Here is a 17,026-nt window from a genome sequence, read left to right on the forward strand (position 1 = left end):
GGCCAGTAAAGAAATGCCCACTATCAGTGTAAGGTGTTAATCATTGTAGCATGCAACACCACCACCTTAATTCCGCATGTATCAAACAGGATTTTAAAAACCTAATGACTTAAACCACAGTGACTTCCAGCATGTACAGTGGCAACAGAGGCCACCCAGTGTTGAGAACTTTTTTTTTTTTGAGCCAAAGTCTCGCTCTATCACCCAGGCCGGAGTGCAGTGGCATGGTCTCCCAAGTTCAAGCGATTCTTATACCTCAGCCTCCCAAGTAGCTGCAACTACAGGCACACATCACCACACCCAGATAATTTTTGTATTTTTTCAGTAGAGATGAGGTTTCACCATATTGGCCAGGCAGGTCTCGAACTCCTGACCTCAAGTGATCTGCCCGCCTCAGCCTCTAAAGTGTTGGGATTACAGACGTGAGCCGCTGAACCTGGCTGAAAGTTGAGAACTTTCAGCAACGGACTCACTCACATTCCTTCATGAAGGAACAATTTGTCTGAATCACTTCTCTTAAAAAAAAAAATAGTTGTTCAAATAAATGTCAAGTTGCTAGTAACAACCAAAAGCTCGTTAAATATTGAGTGCTTATTATCCAGTTTAAAGTGTTTGCTCACCTTTGGGGCTTTCTAAAAGCTGATCAATAAAAATAAACATTGGGTTTTGATGTGTGATCACAGGCAATATCAAGATGGAGATACTCAGCCATTCACTACACTGGAACACCCAATCTGGAAATAGCACTAGTCAAAGGTGAGGGCCTCCTTGCAAAAGAACACAGCAAGGACATTTTAGAAGCATCTGTAGCTAAGGGAGAGGGGGAGAGCAAGGAAGATGGAACTCTAGGTCTTTCAAATGCTTTTTTTTTCTGAAAACCCGCTTTTGAAACAACCATGGAACATTTCTGCTGCCTTTGTGTACCATTTCTCTTATGACTGTATTTTTTCTGTATATAATTTTCCTCTTTTTTCCATTTTCCAAGCTCAAGCTAATATCTTTAGCCCACCCTAACACTGGGGATTAACTAAGGGATACAGTAAATAAAATAGGTGTTTTTAATTGTTTGTTGAGAATGACTTGTTCTGGATAGGTAGATGAGTAGCTTATCTTCAAGGTCAGCTTTAGTCAAATTATCAATGGTAACAATTATAATGATTATCATTAATTTTATTAAGCATGTCTTCTGAGCCAGCTACTGTTTGATGTATTCTACATTCTGTATTTAATTTAATCTTTATAAAAACCTTATGGGATTGGTCATATTACTCTTATTTACACAGGTAAAAATCAGGACTCAGTGAAGACAGTGAAGATAGGCATTTTGACCAAGATCACAGGACTGGCAGGTAGTGAAGGTAGGTATGCCTGAGGCTAAAGCCTTTGCTCTATATGTTCTTCATTTTGTGTTTATCTACTAATATATTGTGAGCACCTATTTAGCACCACATACTTGGCTGGGCTGTAGGGACACTGTGATGTGCAAAACAGAGTCCTAGTTTTCATGAATTATTTGTATCAAGTAGGAATAGCAATAGGACAAATATATCGATATGCTAAAAAATATAAATGGGGTGTATGGAGTGTTAGGCAACCTTATAACATGGATATCTAACTTAGTTTGGAGAATCAATGAAAACATGAAAGAAACATTTAATTTGAAGTCAGAAGAATGAGTAAGAGACGAACAGATGTGGGAGAATACAGGGATACTGGGGGGAAAAGTGATAGCATGTTTGAAGGCCTAAACAGTACTCATAGTTGTGTGTTGGGGCATCAAATTAGCTTATAGAATGAGGAGAAAAACATCTCTCTAAGCCCTCAAGTCCTGTGGTTCTTATAACTTTGCCCCTAAAGAATATTTGTAAGAGCCAAAGCAGGATGACAGCCCATTGCTCTGAAGACTAGTAATTGTCCTGCATATTTACACATCTAAAGAAAAAAAATCATATATCCTTGAATTTTTCCTCCTTACAGCAGTGGTCACAAGAACTCCTTGACTAGTGTTTCCCAAAATCTGCTCCTTGATATGTCCCTGTTCAGCAAGCTCCCTGAGGATAAAGATTTATCTGCTGGAACTTCCAGTGTCTAGACCTGGCACAAAGTAAGTGCTCAAAAATACCTATTGTGTGAATAAACAAATGAATACATGTTCCAATACTTTTGGTAAAGCTTGGAAAAAGCTTGGTTGAGCAAAATTCCTCTGCTGCAGGAGTGCTTTGAACATTCACATTATGATACAATACGGGGCATTTCTCAAATGCTTTTGTGCATGAGATCATGTTTCTCTACATAGCTTCTGAACGTATATATTTGGAGAAAAAGTGAGTAAATAATTGTTGGTAGTGCAGCACTAAGGCCAACTCCTTCATCTCCAGTTTACCTGCCCACTCCCTTCGTGCAGTGCTCACTGGGATCTGCCAGCCTTTGTGATGTCCCATTCTTCATATGCAAACGAAACCCGACAGGCACTGTATGAACAAAGGGGTTTAAATTAACCACATGTTTAACTGAACCACATATCTTTGTTTCCCTCCAAATAGCTATGCAAAAATGCAGCCCACACAAGAGTACATGTAATGTTTAGAAAGGGATATAGTGTTTACATTATTAGCATTTGCAATAGGTGTTTGTGGGTATTGAAAATTTTATAAAGCTGTTGTGAGAACTAAATCAGATGACATATGTTCCAGTACATTGCAGGCCCTGAAAAAGGCCTACAGGTGTTAAAACCAAGTAGATTCGTAGGGCATAATGTTGGAAATTACGAATAGCATGAAAGAGTTCTAAAAATATGCTGAATGATGGAAAATTATGTATTACTGTTTGACAAGGCTAGATTCAGCTGATATGACAAATTATGCCGAGTTAAAGGTCAATGGGACATCATTACATCATTATTTGGTCAAATGTTAATGAGATAGAACACTTGATTTGTCGTTATCAAAAGTTAAAGATAGACCACTTGATTTATCTTAATTGTTGGTTAGGAAGGCCAGAATAAAGATAGTGGTAATGACAACTTTCTGTTGTAAAATCTTTTTTTATCATAAATAGTGTGCCTTTGACTTTTGTTTAGTCACTTACGTTAGTCAGAGGATCTAGGCCTTACACACAAATGTGACACATCCTTTAAGGCCTACTAAACTTATCTCATTTACTCGACAAATAACTAATGTATTCTAAAAATATTTATTTGGAGCATTTACCAGACAAGACAATATGCTTGACAAGCCCCTGTAGGCTAAATAAAACTAGCCTCAATTCAGAAATATACTTTATCGCTGAGAATGGTGTCTGTGATCCTGAAACAGTTTGAAGAGGAAATATCGGGGGAAGGCCTTCTAACATGTACACAATCATCTCTTCCATCATGGTCTCTCTCTTTCCTGTGCTCTGGATAGTCCGCTCTTCTTGTATCAAGGGCAAATGAAGTATTTATAACATTTTTGGCAGCTGGAAAGCTAAGGAGGGAGGGTAAGGAAGGAGGGGTTGTGAGAAGCAAAAGATCTCATTGCCTTAAATGCTACATCTACAGCGGTTGAGTGGCTTAACTCCCCCTACAGGATACCATGTGACATAGCAGCACACACTAGGAAGGTACCACTTTGTCAACCTCCTGGCCCTTGAGTTTCATCCTGTCTTGCTCTATCATATGAGAATGCACAGTCATGGCATGGCTACCATTTTCCGCCTTCCTGCACCAGAAACTTCTTCCGAGCCTTCCTAAACTTCTGCAAATAGATTCAAATATCGGAAAATAAAATGTTTTTCAAAATTAATGAGATGAACTTCAAACATCCCGTGGTGGGAAGTTGAACTGAGAAACTGCTAATGTCTGCTTTCAATTCTAAAGTACTGTCAAAGTCACACAAAATAGAGAGGTTAATCTCTGAAATTAACCCCTTTTGTGGGGAGGAAACAATGGTAATTCAGGCCATCCATGTAGACTGTCTTCAATATGTCCCAATAACGAAGAGGTTAAAGGTTTCATTTTTCAAAAAAGGAAACATTATATATTGTCCTTTCAGAAAGCTCACTGGCCCTAGTAAGGTCTGGGAGAGTTGGCAAGATTTGGTTGGTGAGTGAAGGCAGTAGGTAAAATACAAGGGGTTGTTTCAGCACCCCTTCGATAAAACTGGTTTCAGGTTACAGCAGGGATTTCAGAACTAGGCTTGCAGAGAATTACATTCTTAGAGCAATATCATGTGCCCGGAGTGCTTTCTCCCCTCACTTCTCCATCCTGTTTTAGTAGGGTGTAACAAGAATGCCCCAATTCATATGATCAGCTTTAACAATCATCGTCCTTCTTGACACATTACAAGCTATTCACATAGTAGGCTCTGGTCTCAGCTTGTGTATGAACTATAAACAGCACCTTTGTCACTAGAGGGAAAACTCCTGAATCAGGGACGAGTTAGAAGGTGTGTATGTGACCTTTTGTCTGAAAGGCTCCTAATTGTTGATTTTAAAAAAATAATTCTCAAAAAGGGTGTGTGCGTGTGTTTGTGCATGTCACACACATGAGCTTATCAAAAAGAAATCAAGAGCAGGAGGCGGTGAGCAAGACAGAAGAGAATGCTCTGTTTTATGTTGTACCAAATTGCATTTAGAGAAGACACAAGCAAAACAGCTGAATTTCTCATTCCAGAAACCTCTATCATCACAATCAGACAAACTCTTTATAATTGAGCAACTCAGAGAATTACACCATAGTGCCATCTAGCTCTTGACATCCTAGTGCCAGCTAGGTTGAGAGGTTTAGGGTTAGTTAGTCACTGGCCAGCAAAGCTAAACTGATTGTCATTATTTGATAATGAAAATAAGCAAAATCCCCCAAAGAGGCTTATGGTTGGTAATAATCTATATTTAACTTGTGTCGTCAACATTCCAAACCAGCTGAATATAGATTAAATGTTGCTCTTGGTTTTTATCAACCAAACTTCCACAAAGTTTGCACTGATTACTTCATATCTTCTTTGGAAAGTTGTCAGCTGACAGTGCTACAGGCTATAGATCTGATGTCAACAGATCACTTTTCTTGCAAATTCCCAGGGCATTTTCAAAAATCTCTAAAAAGAACAAATGGCAAAATTTAATTTTAATTTACTTACACTGAATACCAGAGTTGTTTCTGTAGTATTTGTAGGGAGAAGGAGTGCTAGGGTTATATAAAATAAAATAATAAACAGGTGTCACACCTGGAGAAGATCAAAGATTCTTGCTGTCGGCGTGACCTAGAAGAAAGTCTAAGAACTGTATTTTGTGGTGCTTCTGAGTTATAAATTCTTTACTGAAGTATACATTTATGGGGAATCGTGCCTACTTCCCACAGCTAGTGTTGGCTGGGATGGAAATACTAAATGCCAAGGAGGAAAGTACATAATGGTTTTACTCTTTCTTCCAATAAAGAGTATTACAGTGGAAAGAACTTGGCCTTTGGCCTTAGAGACTTGAATTCAAACATTCAAACAAGGCGCTTTCTAGGTATTTGGGAAAATTAACCTACTTGAGCCTATCAGTGTTATTGCAAAAAAAAAAAAAAAAAGTGGAGGTAACATCTGTAAAATACCTAATATTATATATTTGCATAAATAATTTTTATTTTGTGTAAATACTATTAAAAGATCAAAGAGGAATATGATTATGTGCTGTCATCTTTACAGATGTCATTAGACAGAATATATATGGATTCCTGGTAATCTGGTTTGATGTGAGTCAGTGATTTATGAGGGGTAAAAGGTTTCCTATCACATTACCTATTCTCTGCATCATCTGGCTTACAAAAATAGGAGCAGTGCATCTTTGAGCAGAAATAGATGTCTGAAATAACTGTTAAACTGTTTGAGAGTCAAAGTTGTCAGTACGAGGTAAATTAACCCAAAATAGAGCTATAGCAGAAAAGAGCCAAAAAGTGTGACTGTATTTAGCTCTGGAGATGATGCTTATGTGTGGGATTTCTTCTGGCTCCAGGGGAGGCAATTTGGTAGGGAAGAAGCAACATCTCTACTGTATCAAGAAGACTGAGTTTCCCCACACAGCCCTTCCATTTACTAGCTGTATGGATAGAAACAAATCTACATTTTCAGAGAATAATGCCCCTATATGCAAAATGGGAATTATATCTTTACTACCTCACAAGGATTGTTATAAAACCAAAAGAGATAATGTAGCTGAAAGTCTTTTGCAAATCATAAAGTGATAGGTACATATCCTCCATCTGTTCACTTCTTTCCATCTCTACGGATATCACACTGATACAAGGCCCCAGTAGCTCTCATCCCAGCCTCCTAACAGAGATAAGCCTCCTTACCTAACCGCCTCTTTACACTTGGCCCTCACTAGGAACTGTTCCCCAAATGACAGCCAAGATGACCATTGTAAAACATAAACCAAGAGATAACCAAACACCATGTACCTCTTTCTAGAGGTATTCAATGACTTTATCAAACATTCTTGACAAATGAATTAGACCTGAATATGATCAGCCCTGTCCACTTCTCTATCATAATTGGTTCCCTACTCCTCACTGGGCTCCAGCCTCCTTGGCCTAACCCAAGGTCACTGAAAATTTTTTTCTAATTTTTCTTCCAAAAATTTTACAGTTTTCACTCTTACATTTATGTATATGGTGATCCGTATCAAGTTAATTTGTATACATGGTATGAGGTAAGAGGTCTTTTTTGCACGTGGATATCAATTGTTTTTACATCATTTGTTATAAAGACTATCGTTTCTCCATTGAATTGCTTTGGCACTTTTATCAAGAATCAATTGGTGAACAACTATCAATTTTTGTTTATAACATTATTATTGCTCAGAATTTAATTTACTTTATGTCTCATGTTTAAAATAAATACATTTTAGTCTTAGATTTTTCTAATATTGAAAAACATTAGAAATGTTTCGATGCCACTATTTTTGCATACTTACATTGTAATACTTATATTTACCTATGTCCTTTTCTACACAAAAGCTATTATAAAGGTGCAAATCCTTCCAAGTGTTGTATGAAAAGGGAAAAGTATCACCATTGCTGTCATAGAACTAATCACAGAACAACAAATGAAAGTACATTGGTCAACTTAGGAAGTAATGGCTGTGTGCATTATAAATAATCTAAAAATGACACAAAAAAATCACTTGATTGTATATACGTGGGCCTATTCCTTGACTCTCTTCTGTTCCTTTGACATATGTCTTTCATATGTGTGTATATAAAAATTATATGCACATTACCATGGGACCTGATTCCATAAATATCCCAAAAAAATTTTTAAAAGAACAGTTTAGGAACTTAACATTATCAGATTTCAGGATTTATTATAAATTCCAACCCTATCTTGATTACTGAAGCTTTCTAGTAAATCTTGAAATCTCATAATGTTAAGATTAGGATAACATTAAGATCTGATAATGTTAAGATTCTATCCCCCTGGCTGATTTTAATTCTTTGCACCGCACTTAACAATTTTTAATTCTTTATTGTCTATCTTTTCTGAGTAGAATGTAAGTTTCATGAGGGCAGAGGAATTATCTATTGTCTCTTTTTTCTCAATGCATCTCTAGCTCCTTGAATAACGCCTTTTCCATTTTCGATAAATATTGTTATAAAAATGAATGTATTGGTCTAAGGTGCTATTTTTGTCATGACAGTATTCGTTGTGCATTAAATCTCTCCTTTGCCATTGAGGAATCCTGATTGATCAGTCTTCTACAGTGCCTTCTTGCATTAGAGAACTTTTCAATGCCACCACCATTTCCTCTGTGCCTAGAAAGATTGAGAACAGCCAAAAGGTAATGGAAGAAGCATTGGCCTGAAATTTAAAAGATCAAAGTGTCCAATTCTGTTCTGCCACTAACTAGGAGCATGATCTTGGAAAAGTCATTTAAGGTCTCCAAATCTCTCTTTATTTTCATCTGTAATTTGAAGGTGACAATTATAGACACCATATATGTAAATTATTTTAATGAGATAATAAGTTCATGGTACATTTCCTGTCATATAATAAGTGACCGATAAACAGTATTGTTAACATGTCGTTATTTAGATAGTTAAAACTTATAGAGACTTCTTTGGTGTTGTTTTGGGGTAGAATGAAAGCTAGGAAAAATAAACAAAAGTAAAGAAATAACAAACTTTTGTAGAGGTAGGAATTAGAAAATTAGTAATAACTCTTTGTCTTGGCTTCCCCTGGTATAACTTTGTATCGCTTTCCAGTCTGAAATATAACTACTTAGCTGACCCTTCCCTTGTTACAACCATCCCTCTTCACCACCAAGCCTTCTTTCCAGAAAGTAAGCTCTTGATCTTCACCAACAAATGTCTTCCATTCCCCAGTGTCTTCTGCATCGTACCCAACTTGCCTCTCATGCCATTACCATGGGACCTGCCTTTATAAATATCAAAGAGAAACATCAAGCCAACAGTTCACTGAAGTACATCAGTCATAGTTCTTTAAAATCAGGCTATGTGAAGTTGATGGATTTCCTCATTAATGCCATTATTTGCTAGGAATAAAAGGAAACGGCAAGGGAGGAACAAAGACGTGGGGAGCTGAGTGAGGGTACAGTCTGCTCTACGTATGAGTGTGTTTGCGCATTTGAGTGAGTATGAGAGAAAGAGAAAGATAATAAAAAGTAATAAGGGAAGGCACTTATATTGTCAGTGCCTATAATTAGAGAGGACACTTAGATCATCTCTTTCTTGAGGGCTACATCACAGACTCAAGTCTTTCTATGTCTGCTTAGAGAAGGGTTGGAACCCAAAGCAGCAGGATGGGATGGACATGATGATGGGCTAAATCTGTCTACCCATCGGCTATCTATTCGTTGGCCTCAGCTAGGGACCAGGCATCCACAGTACAGGGTCAGCTAGCCAGCTGAAAGGCATTGTTACATAGGAACCAGAACCATCTCGCCCAGGTTTAAAGACCTATATTGCCCTCCACTAATTGAAAGACCTAAATGGGAAATGAGAATCTTTCCATATTATAGAAAAACTTTGGAACTGTTCAAAGGAATTACAACTCTCACTAAGCACTAAGTAGGGTGAGCTCAGGGGCAGGCTTGTGGACTTACCTGAACTTCAGAGGAGAGCAGGCAATGTTTGAGAAGAGGTGTGTCCTGCTCCTTGGCATGCAAGTAGCCACCACAATCTCTGCCTGTGCTCAGCCTTCCAGGAAGAACAGTGTGTGCCGCAGGGCAGAGGGCACGGTTCACTCCACACCAGCACACAGAGGATGGCAGGATGCCACTAAGGATCACACTTTAAAATCTAGACAGACTAGTCAAACGCTTTTTTCCCTGAGAGGAAAGGCATGTTTATTTCTAAGCTGACTCTGCTTCATTTATTCGTACTTGTCCAACACATTCTCAGTGTCCCCAGGAAACAGGAAAGGGGCACCCAAAAAAAGGTGGCACAGACACTTAAAAAGTAAAGAAAGTGTCCCCTTAAGCCACCTTCAGAGATAACTGAAAAGTGGCATCCTTAGAAGACAAATGCTAGGAGAGCACACAATGAATCAGAAATAATACTTGCTAAAATTGGCAACAAGAAGCCCCAGAAGAGCACCCCCAAGTTGTAGCAATCTAGTTTGCTACACACTTTTAACCGTCAAAGCTCAAAGCATGCAGAAAACTTTCCCTGACTCCTTCCTAGCTCCTACCAAGTAGATGAAAGCAATTATTCCCAATGCACAGAAAAGAAATGTCAAGAAAGCAAGACAAAAAGGCAGAATGCTTAGACTCCTTGAGGCTTCTTTCCCCAACTCCAACCTGCAGGCACTTGTCTTATGTCTGCTTAAACACACATGGAGACAAAAGTTTGCTACTTTTTGCTACAAAAGAAGCCTACTGGATACTTGGCAATTCTCCTGATAGGATAGTTTCTCATACTGTGCCAATATCTGTCCCTTGCTACTTCCACACTCCTGTTCTTCGGAGAAATATAAAATAACTTGATTCCTGCTCTTCTTTACCATAATGCTTCGGATGTGTGGATATAACTTTATTAGGCCTGCCACAATGCATCTTCATGCAGTCTCTTTATCCTTCTCCTCCTTTTAACCTTCAACATCTCCATCACCTCCCTCTTCCTGGGGCAGCTCAATACTGGGGCATCAGTCGGAGGTAGAAAGGGTCTTCCTGCATCTGACAAGCAACACATCGGAACCTCCTTCTGCGAGGTGGGGAGAGCAGAAAGCGCCTTGGTCAAACAGCGTAAGAAAAGCCCTCTCTATCCAGAAGAAAATGAAATAGTTCGACTTTTTCTGTGGCTCTGTACAGAGCTAACCCAGACAGAAGCTGCCTTAGATTATGATAAACAGATAATTGGCATAAAATTTAATACTCACTTTTCAAATTTAGAAGTAGATTTTTCTTGTCCCTCTTGCCTCTGGCTATCGGGGAGGATAAAAACCTCCACCCCCACATTCCCTACACCACACACTAGTCTAATACTTTGAAGAGCAGGCAATGGACATACTCTCTCTCTGAGGGCACCCAGCAACTGGCCCCAGATAACACTCAGAAAAATAAACCAGTTTCCCTGGAAGATACCTGACACCCAGAGGGAATAATTGATCTGAAAGATTTTCAGAGCTTCTAACAAAAGCAAGTGGGGTTTCCCCAAGAGAGGCTAGATTTCCACCTTGGCCCAGTTTTCTAAGTCCAACTAAAAAGAAAGTATGCTTAATTTAGCTAAGAAGCTAATTACAGTTAAATGACCTTTCCTAAAGTTTCTTCATGCAAGAAGTCCTCCAAAACCATAAAACAGGCAATTCCCTATAATCAAGAAAATGGTCACGGCTCCACCGACATTTATCATCATTTTTTAATCTACTTCTCCAACACTCACTTTGACCATCTCTGTTGTTTCTCTACAATCAGTTTAGAGAGGGTAAGAATTTGTTTTCAGCAAACACTCCTGTCTTCCCCACCTGTGCCTGTAGTCCCTCCTCTTCAGTGCTTCTGTTCAAGTTTCTTTTGGGTAACTGAGCTTCAGGTCTTGTGTTTTTCATCATGATGTCCTTCTACATTTTGTCCTGCTGTCTTCTACATTTGACCCATGATCTGTTATTTTATGTGGATTAGGGATAAAGAACCCAAATCAAAGAATGGAAATGTAGTTAAATCAACAAGCACCAAGAGCAGGACCTAATTAAGAAAAACTTATTTAGCAAAGGTGTCTAAGTTGGTTGCTTAGAACTCTAAGTACATTTTCCCATGGCATCCATGTTATTTACAGCAAGAGAGGGAGTTGAAATAATGATAATGCAATTAGTGCCCTGTTTTGAGTAACAGAAGCCTTGTGAACTGGTCTAAGTAACTAACTGGTCATCATCATGGGAAGATACCCTCCTTCTCTTATTATTACCATTTCTCCTGGTTCTTGCAATAGCAGGCATAGATGGGTTTTAATTATTGTTCTGGAACAAAGAAATAAATGAATAAGTACATTTATTTATTCATAAAATATTTATAAAACAGCTACTATAGTTAGGTGCTAGGGTAAGTGCTAAGGATCTAGACATAGTCCTTGCCCTTAAAGAGCTCACAGTTGAGTGGGGAAAAGAGACAAGTAAACAGATAATTACAGTATCATGTGATGGTGCATTAAATGGTGGTAAAAAGCATAAACATGGGTGAAATCCCAAGTGAGAGTGAGCAGAGTGAGACAAATACAGAAGAAAAGACTCTATGGAATATAACATAAAGGTGGTGTGTGGAGTAGCCAACATGTCCTTCCTGGGTGTAACCCAGAAAGCTATGGATGACTACTGTTTTGTCAAAGAGTTACATTTTCCATGATGCTTAGACAGGTCCTGGCTATTGGCACTAGATTGGCATTGCTCTCGAAGTACCTGTCACTGTGAGGCATTTCTCCATGGGTGTCAGAGGCACTCAAATGTACTTTTCCACCAATCATTCAGTCTGCTCAGAGCACATCATGAACTTAGCTAATGCTTTTGCCAAAAAGTTCAACCTTTCACCTCATATCTGACACATAAAACACTGAGGCTTGGTATAAACCATAAAGAATGTGAATTCACTAGATAGGATTGCTAAGAACATTGAAAAATGAAGTAAAGTTTGGGGAATCCTCATTTGAGAGCCTATTCAAAGTAGAAGACCCAAAACATTAAGACTTAAATTGCTTCCAGAGAAAAGACATTAAAGGTTCATATAAAAATGTAACAGCATAGGCAGAATTTGATGTTCTGAAAACTAACATCACTTCCTCAGCACATGTCACAGCTCCCCTGGCTGTGTACCCCAATCTCTTCTTCAACCCCAGAGACTTAGAGCCAAGTCTTCTGCAGTCCCCCAGCTCAGACTAACAAAGAGGTTCTGAGAGCTGTGGGTAACTGAATTTAACCCACCCTATGCCAGGCAATGTGCTAAGAATTATGGTAGAAGATATACACATGGTTTCTGCACTCAAGGGATTTGTTTGCAGTCTGATGAAGTAAATCTTATTATTCTACTTAGTGAAAATAAACCAAGATTCATCCAAATTACAATGTTTCTCTTGCATAATCCAAAAATCATTTGCATAAATGTATCATGAGATACTTTATTGAAATGCATATCTTCCCGAGCCCCATTTCAAAGTTCTGACTCAGAATATCTGACAGACAGGACTGAAAACCTATAATTTAACAAACTCCCTGAATGACTCTTACACCTATTAAGCTTTGAGAATCATTAATACATCAGATCATGAGAGTAATCACCATACAGAAGTCCCATGCTGCCCCTTTTTTGACTGAAGAGTGGAAGGCAACTTAGAATGTTTCACAAGCAGTGCCTGAGCCATTATGATAATGAGTCCACAGTAGAAAATAAAGAAGTCAGGAAAAGGGACACATGGCATTCAAGCCCCCCAAAAGGCATTGAGGAAGTCAAACGATCTCACTCACTACCAGGACAGGCCAGAAGTGACTCTCAATGCACAGCACATTCCTAAATGGCATCGTGGAAAAGGAAGCTTTGCAGCTCAGATGACCCTTTGCAGGTCCTTCTGCACATATCACTGAGGTTATTATCCTTTTCCTCTGATGTTGCTGATCTCTAGATCAAGAACACACGGGTGAGAGAACACATGCCCTGGCACCTGTACCCACTTCCTGGAGAACTTGCTGCAGCTACCTCTCTGTTACCCTTTCTCTTTCTCTAGAGCAACCCCCAGAGCTGGCCTCAACCAAAATGGTAGCACACACATGCACGCACACTAATGTTTTAGTGTGCATGAAATAGTCATTTTATCTCAATACCAGTTTTCACATCTCTCCTGCCTTGCCCCCAACTTTCCTTCTCTTGACTGGTGTCCACAAAGACTTTAGGATCAGAAGACCTGGATTTGAGTTTGCTCTCCCGTTTGATAACTGAGTGACCTGGAGTCTTCTTCCCAACTCCCTTGACTCTCCATTTCCTTGTATGTAAAGTGAGTGTGATAATAATCCTTGTAAGATTACTGCAAGGGTCAGACAATGCACTGGATGTGAGAGTAGAGCTTTGTAAACATATGAAGTGCAACAGCTATTTCACTGGAGAAGAAACTGTGATGCTGTGAAGGATTCTGACTACATGATGGTGACACTGGTCACAGAGACTGGCCGAGGGCGGACACAGACCCCAGGAGCCGCTGCTGTGGAATGACCATGAAAGCCTCCATCACAAGTGACGGTGAATAAGGAGCCATCAGCGGCTTTCATGGGCAATCTGGAATACATTCAGGGAGGTCAGCACTTAAAAATGGGAAAAAGAATACAAAAAACTTGGAGGGAGAAAATAGCCAAGCAAAAGGCTGAGCAGGCAGAATCTGTTGAAGAGAAAGGAGGTGGCGGCAGGGGGAATGGCAGATGATATCAAAGGCACCACGGGGAAGCCCAAGAGGGGAAATAACAGACGCCTGCTGCTGGGGGACTAGAAAATCAGGGGGTTCAACCTACACTAACCCAGATGACCCAGTTCCTAAACAACTGTCTTTCCTTTCCTTCATGACACCATACAATGAAACTTCTATTCTCAATTTATTGTGTATACGTAAAACAAACCTTGTCAATTGAGGAGACTCCAATGGACCTCTTCCTTTTGGCCTGAGAAAGTCTGACACTTAAAAGGTAAATTTCGTTCTTCAAAGTCACGATCTTCTTTTGTTTGGCCTAGAACCCTTGGACCATTTATTAATAGTAACTTTCAAAAAAAATTAAATTAAAAAATATGCCTGAATTGACTAAATATTTAAATATGATCATAGCTAGATTTGAAAAATGACATTCATGCTGTGGAGAAGACCCCAAGAAAATATTAGTAAGCTCTTTGTTTTGACTTTCAGATCTGCTTGAGGAAACTACGTTTATTGCTGTCTCAGAACGATGTATAGAAACACATAAAACAAGATCTCCTAAGGGGATCCACAGATCAGCTTTAGGAAATCTATAAACGCCATAAAATTGTACAAAGAAGTTATAATTTACATGCATTTTTTTGTCTGTGAATTTTGTCAAATTCACCAGAACATCTCACCACTGAGTTAGATGTTCCTAAATACCTTCTTTCTGGGACCCGTTTGACCTCTGAGTATATTTTACAAATTTAATTATCTTTCATTGATCATCCCCATAGCTTGAGTTTCCATTCTAAATAATGTCACTCTTTTCTTGCCTCTTCCTCAAGTCACTTTTTTTCTTTCTCTGTTAATGTGTCTCTCCTTTATTGATCTCATTTCTTCTTTTTCTTCTTGTTCCTTTTCTAACTCCCTCTCTAATTCCCCTCTCTCTCCTATCCTTAGTTAAGCCCACCAGTGACCTCCGTATTTCTCATCTCTCAAAGCTAAAGGTGCTACTGCCCATTTAAAATATTCTGTCTAGGCCAGGCACAGTGACTCACGCCTGTAATCCCAGCACTTTGGGAAGCCGAGGCTGGCAGATCATGAGGGAAAGAGATTGAGACCATCCTGGCCAACGTGGTGAAACCCTGTTTCTACTAAAAATACAAAAATTAGCTGGGCATGGTGACGCACACCTGTAGTCCCAGCTGCTCAGGAGGCTGAGGCAGGAGAATCACTTGAACCCAGGAGGCAGAGGTTGCAGTGAGCTGAGATCGTGCCACTACACTCCAGCCTGGTGACAGACTGAGACTCCATCTCAAAAAAAAAATCTATCTAGGTCTTAGTCCTTCTCTACCATACGCCACATTCTTTTACATTTATTTCTACCCTCCATCAGATGCCTGGAGAGTCACAGTGTGAGTCGCTGCAATATTAATAGCATTGTCCTTCAAGAAGGAAGATGACATCACTAATCCACCATCAGTGGGACATGTGCCCTTGAGCGATTTTCTCTACAGTAGGAGCAAGTGAGTATTACTGTCTTCCCATGCCTCAGCTGATGCCCCTAAACACAATCTCAAGAAAATTCTAAGCTGAGATTTGAGGTACAGCAAGTAGATCCAGAATAGAAAGAAACTAACTTTACTGACTCATAAGATTTTGTTCCAGGCACAAAGAGTCTCAGGAGGCCCATATTCCAAACTCCTAATAATCAGAATCTTTCAACTGAAATTGATTTTGTTTATGCTTAGTTAGATTTGATTACGCATCTCTAATTTGAAAGAATCAGGTGCTCGGTAATGACAAAGTTAACAGTTAGCAAGTACATAGTATGTGCATTACATCATCTCTAATTCGCTCATCTTTGGGAAAATGATATTCACAGAGATTAAGTAACTTGAAAAAGCCTCATAGCTAGTAAATGATAAACCCAGGATCTGAATCTACTTTTCTTTCCATTACACTGCGCTGACGTGTGTGTTATAGCTTCTATTTTTTTCTTCTTGGATGCTGATAAAATGAACCCAGCTGGTGGCAGAGAAGAGCCCAGCAGCAGCTTAAGTGATGAAGAGGTCCTCCTCTGGCCGACCTTCCATTTCACGGCCAGTTTCCTACATCAAGCCTGAGATGCTTTCAGTAACTGGAGATCTGATGACTAATGCCTGTCCTCAGAGTTTTAAGTGATATTTTCGTAACATACTATATCCTATCCCTGGCAAGGAAGTAGGATCCGTTTTTTTGCCTGTCTTCACTAAATTCTTACCTGCTCTAATTACTTTGATCAGCTGGTGCAGGAAACAGCCGAGACAACCTAGGAACAGTTTGATTCCTTTCTGTCCTGCCTGGACAATGATCTTTTCTTGATGGGAGCCAGGTATGCCATCCTTGCGCTCCAAGATCAAGTGGGACTAGAAAACGCTGCTCTTCTGCTATGCTCTGGCTGCATGTTGTGTATGCCCTCCTTCCTTGCAACGCTACGCCAATTGCTGAAATGGAATTTCAGAAGAGGTCTACTGACTTCAGAGACCATATGTTCAAGTCACTACTCTATATTGTTCCCAAAATTCTGAGAGGGAAAATTTGAGGAAAGAGGGGGAAGGAGTTTTTTCTAAATGTAGGTCAGTTTCTCTGGTTGGAGATCAGAGAGAACTCTCGATTAATTCTATAAATATTTGTTGGATGGTTACTACATCCTAGCCTCTCTGCTGAGTTGTAAGTCTATAGATTTTTTTTTTTTTTTTTTTTTTTTTTTTTTGAGACAGAGTCTTGCACTGTTGCCAGGCACCAGGCTGGAGTGCAGTGGCGTGATCTTGGCTCACTGCAACCTCTGTCTCCTAGGTTCAAGCAATTCTCTTGCCTCAGCCTCCCGAGTAGCTGGGACCACAGGTGAGCACCACCACACCCAGCTAGTTTTTGTATTGTTTAGTAGAGATGGGGTTTCACCATGGTCTTGATCTCTTGACCTCGTGAACTGCCTGCCTTGGCCTCCCAAAGTGCTGGGATTACAGGCGTGAGCCACCATGCCTGGCCGTCTATAGATGCATTTAAATATATATATATATATATTAAATCTAGCTCAAGAGACAGACATACAAGGAAAAAGACTTTCAAAATTAACTGAGGAGGAAAATGATGTGCTAGAAGCATGAGCAACTTGTTAACAGAAGCCGAGGGACAGGATCCTCTCAG

The 17,026-nt window shown here is 39.5% G+C and overlaps 1 long non-coding RNA gene across 1 annotated transcript; it reads left to right on the forward strand.

Moving 5' to 3' along the window:
- Window positions 1-1,206: 1,206 nt before the first annotated feature.
- Window positions 1,207-16,533, forward strand: LOC141582243 (uncharacterized). The gene is made up of 3 exons (XR_012515056.1): window positions 1,207-1,358; window positions 1,978-2,104; window positions 15,234-16,533. It is a non-coding gene; the product is annotated as an uncharacterized LOC141582243 (long non-coding RNA).
- The last annotated feature ends 493 nt before the right edge of the window (window positions 16,534-17,026 follow it).

This window comes from Saimiri boliviensis, chromosome 19, assembly GCF_048565385.1.
Source record: "Saimiri boliviensis isolate mSaiBol1 chromosome 19, mSaiBol1.pri, whole genome shotgun sequence".
Classification (NCBI taxonomy): domain Eukaryota; kingdom Metazoa; phylum Chordata; class Mammalia; order Primates; family Cebidae; genus Saimiri; species Saimiri boliviensis.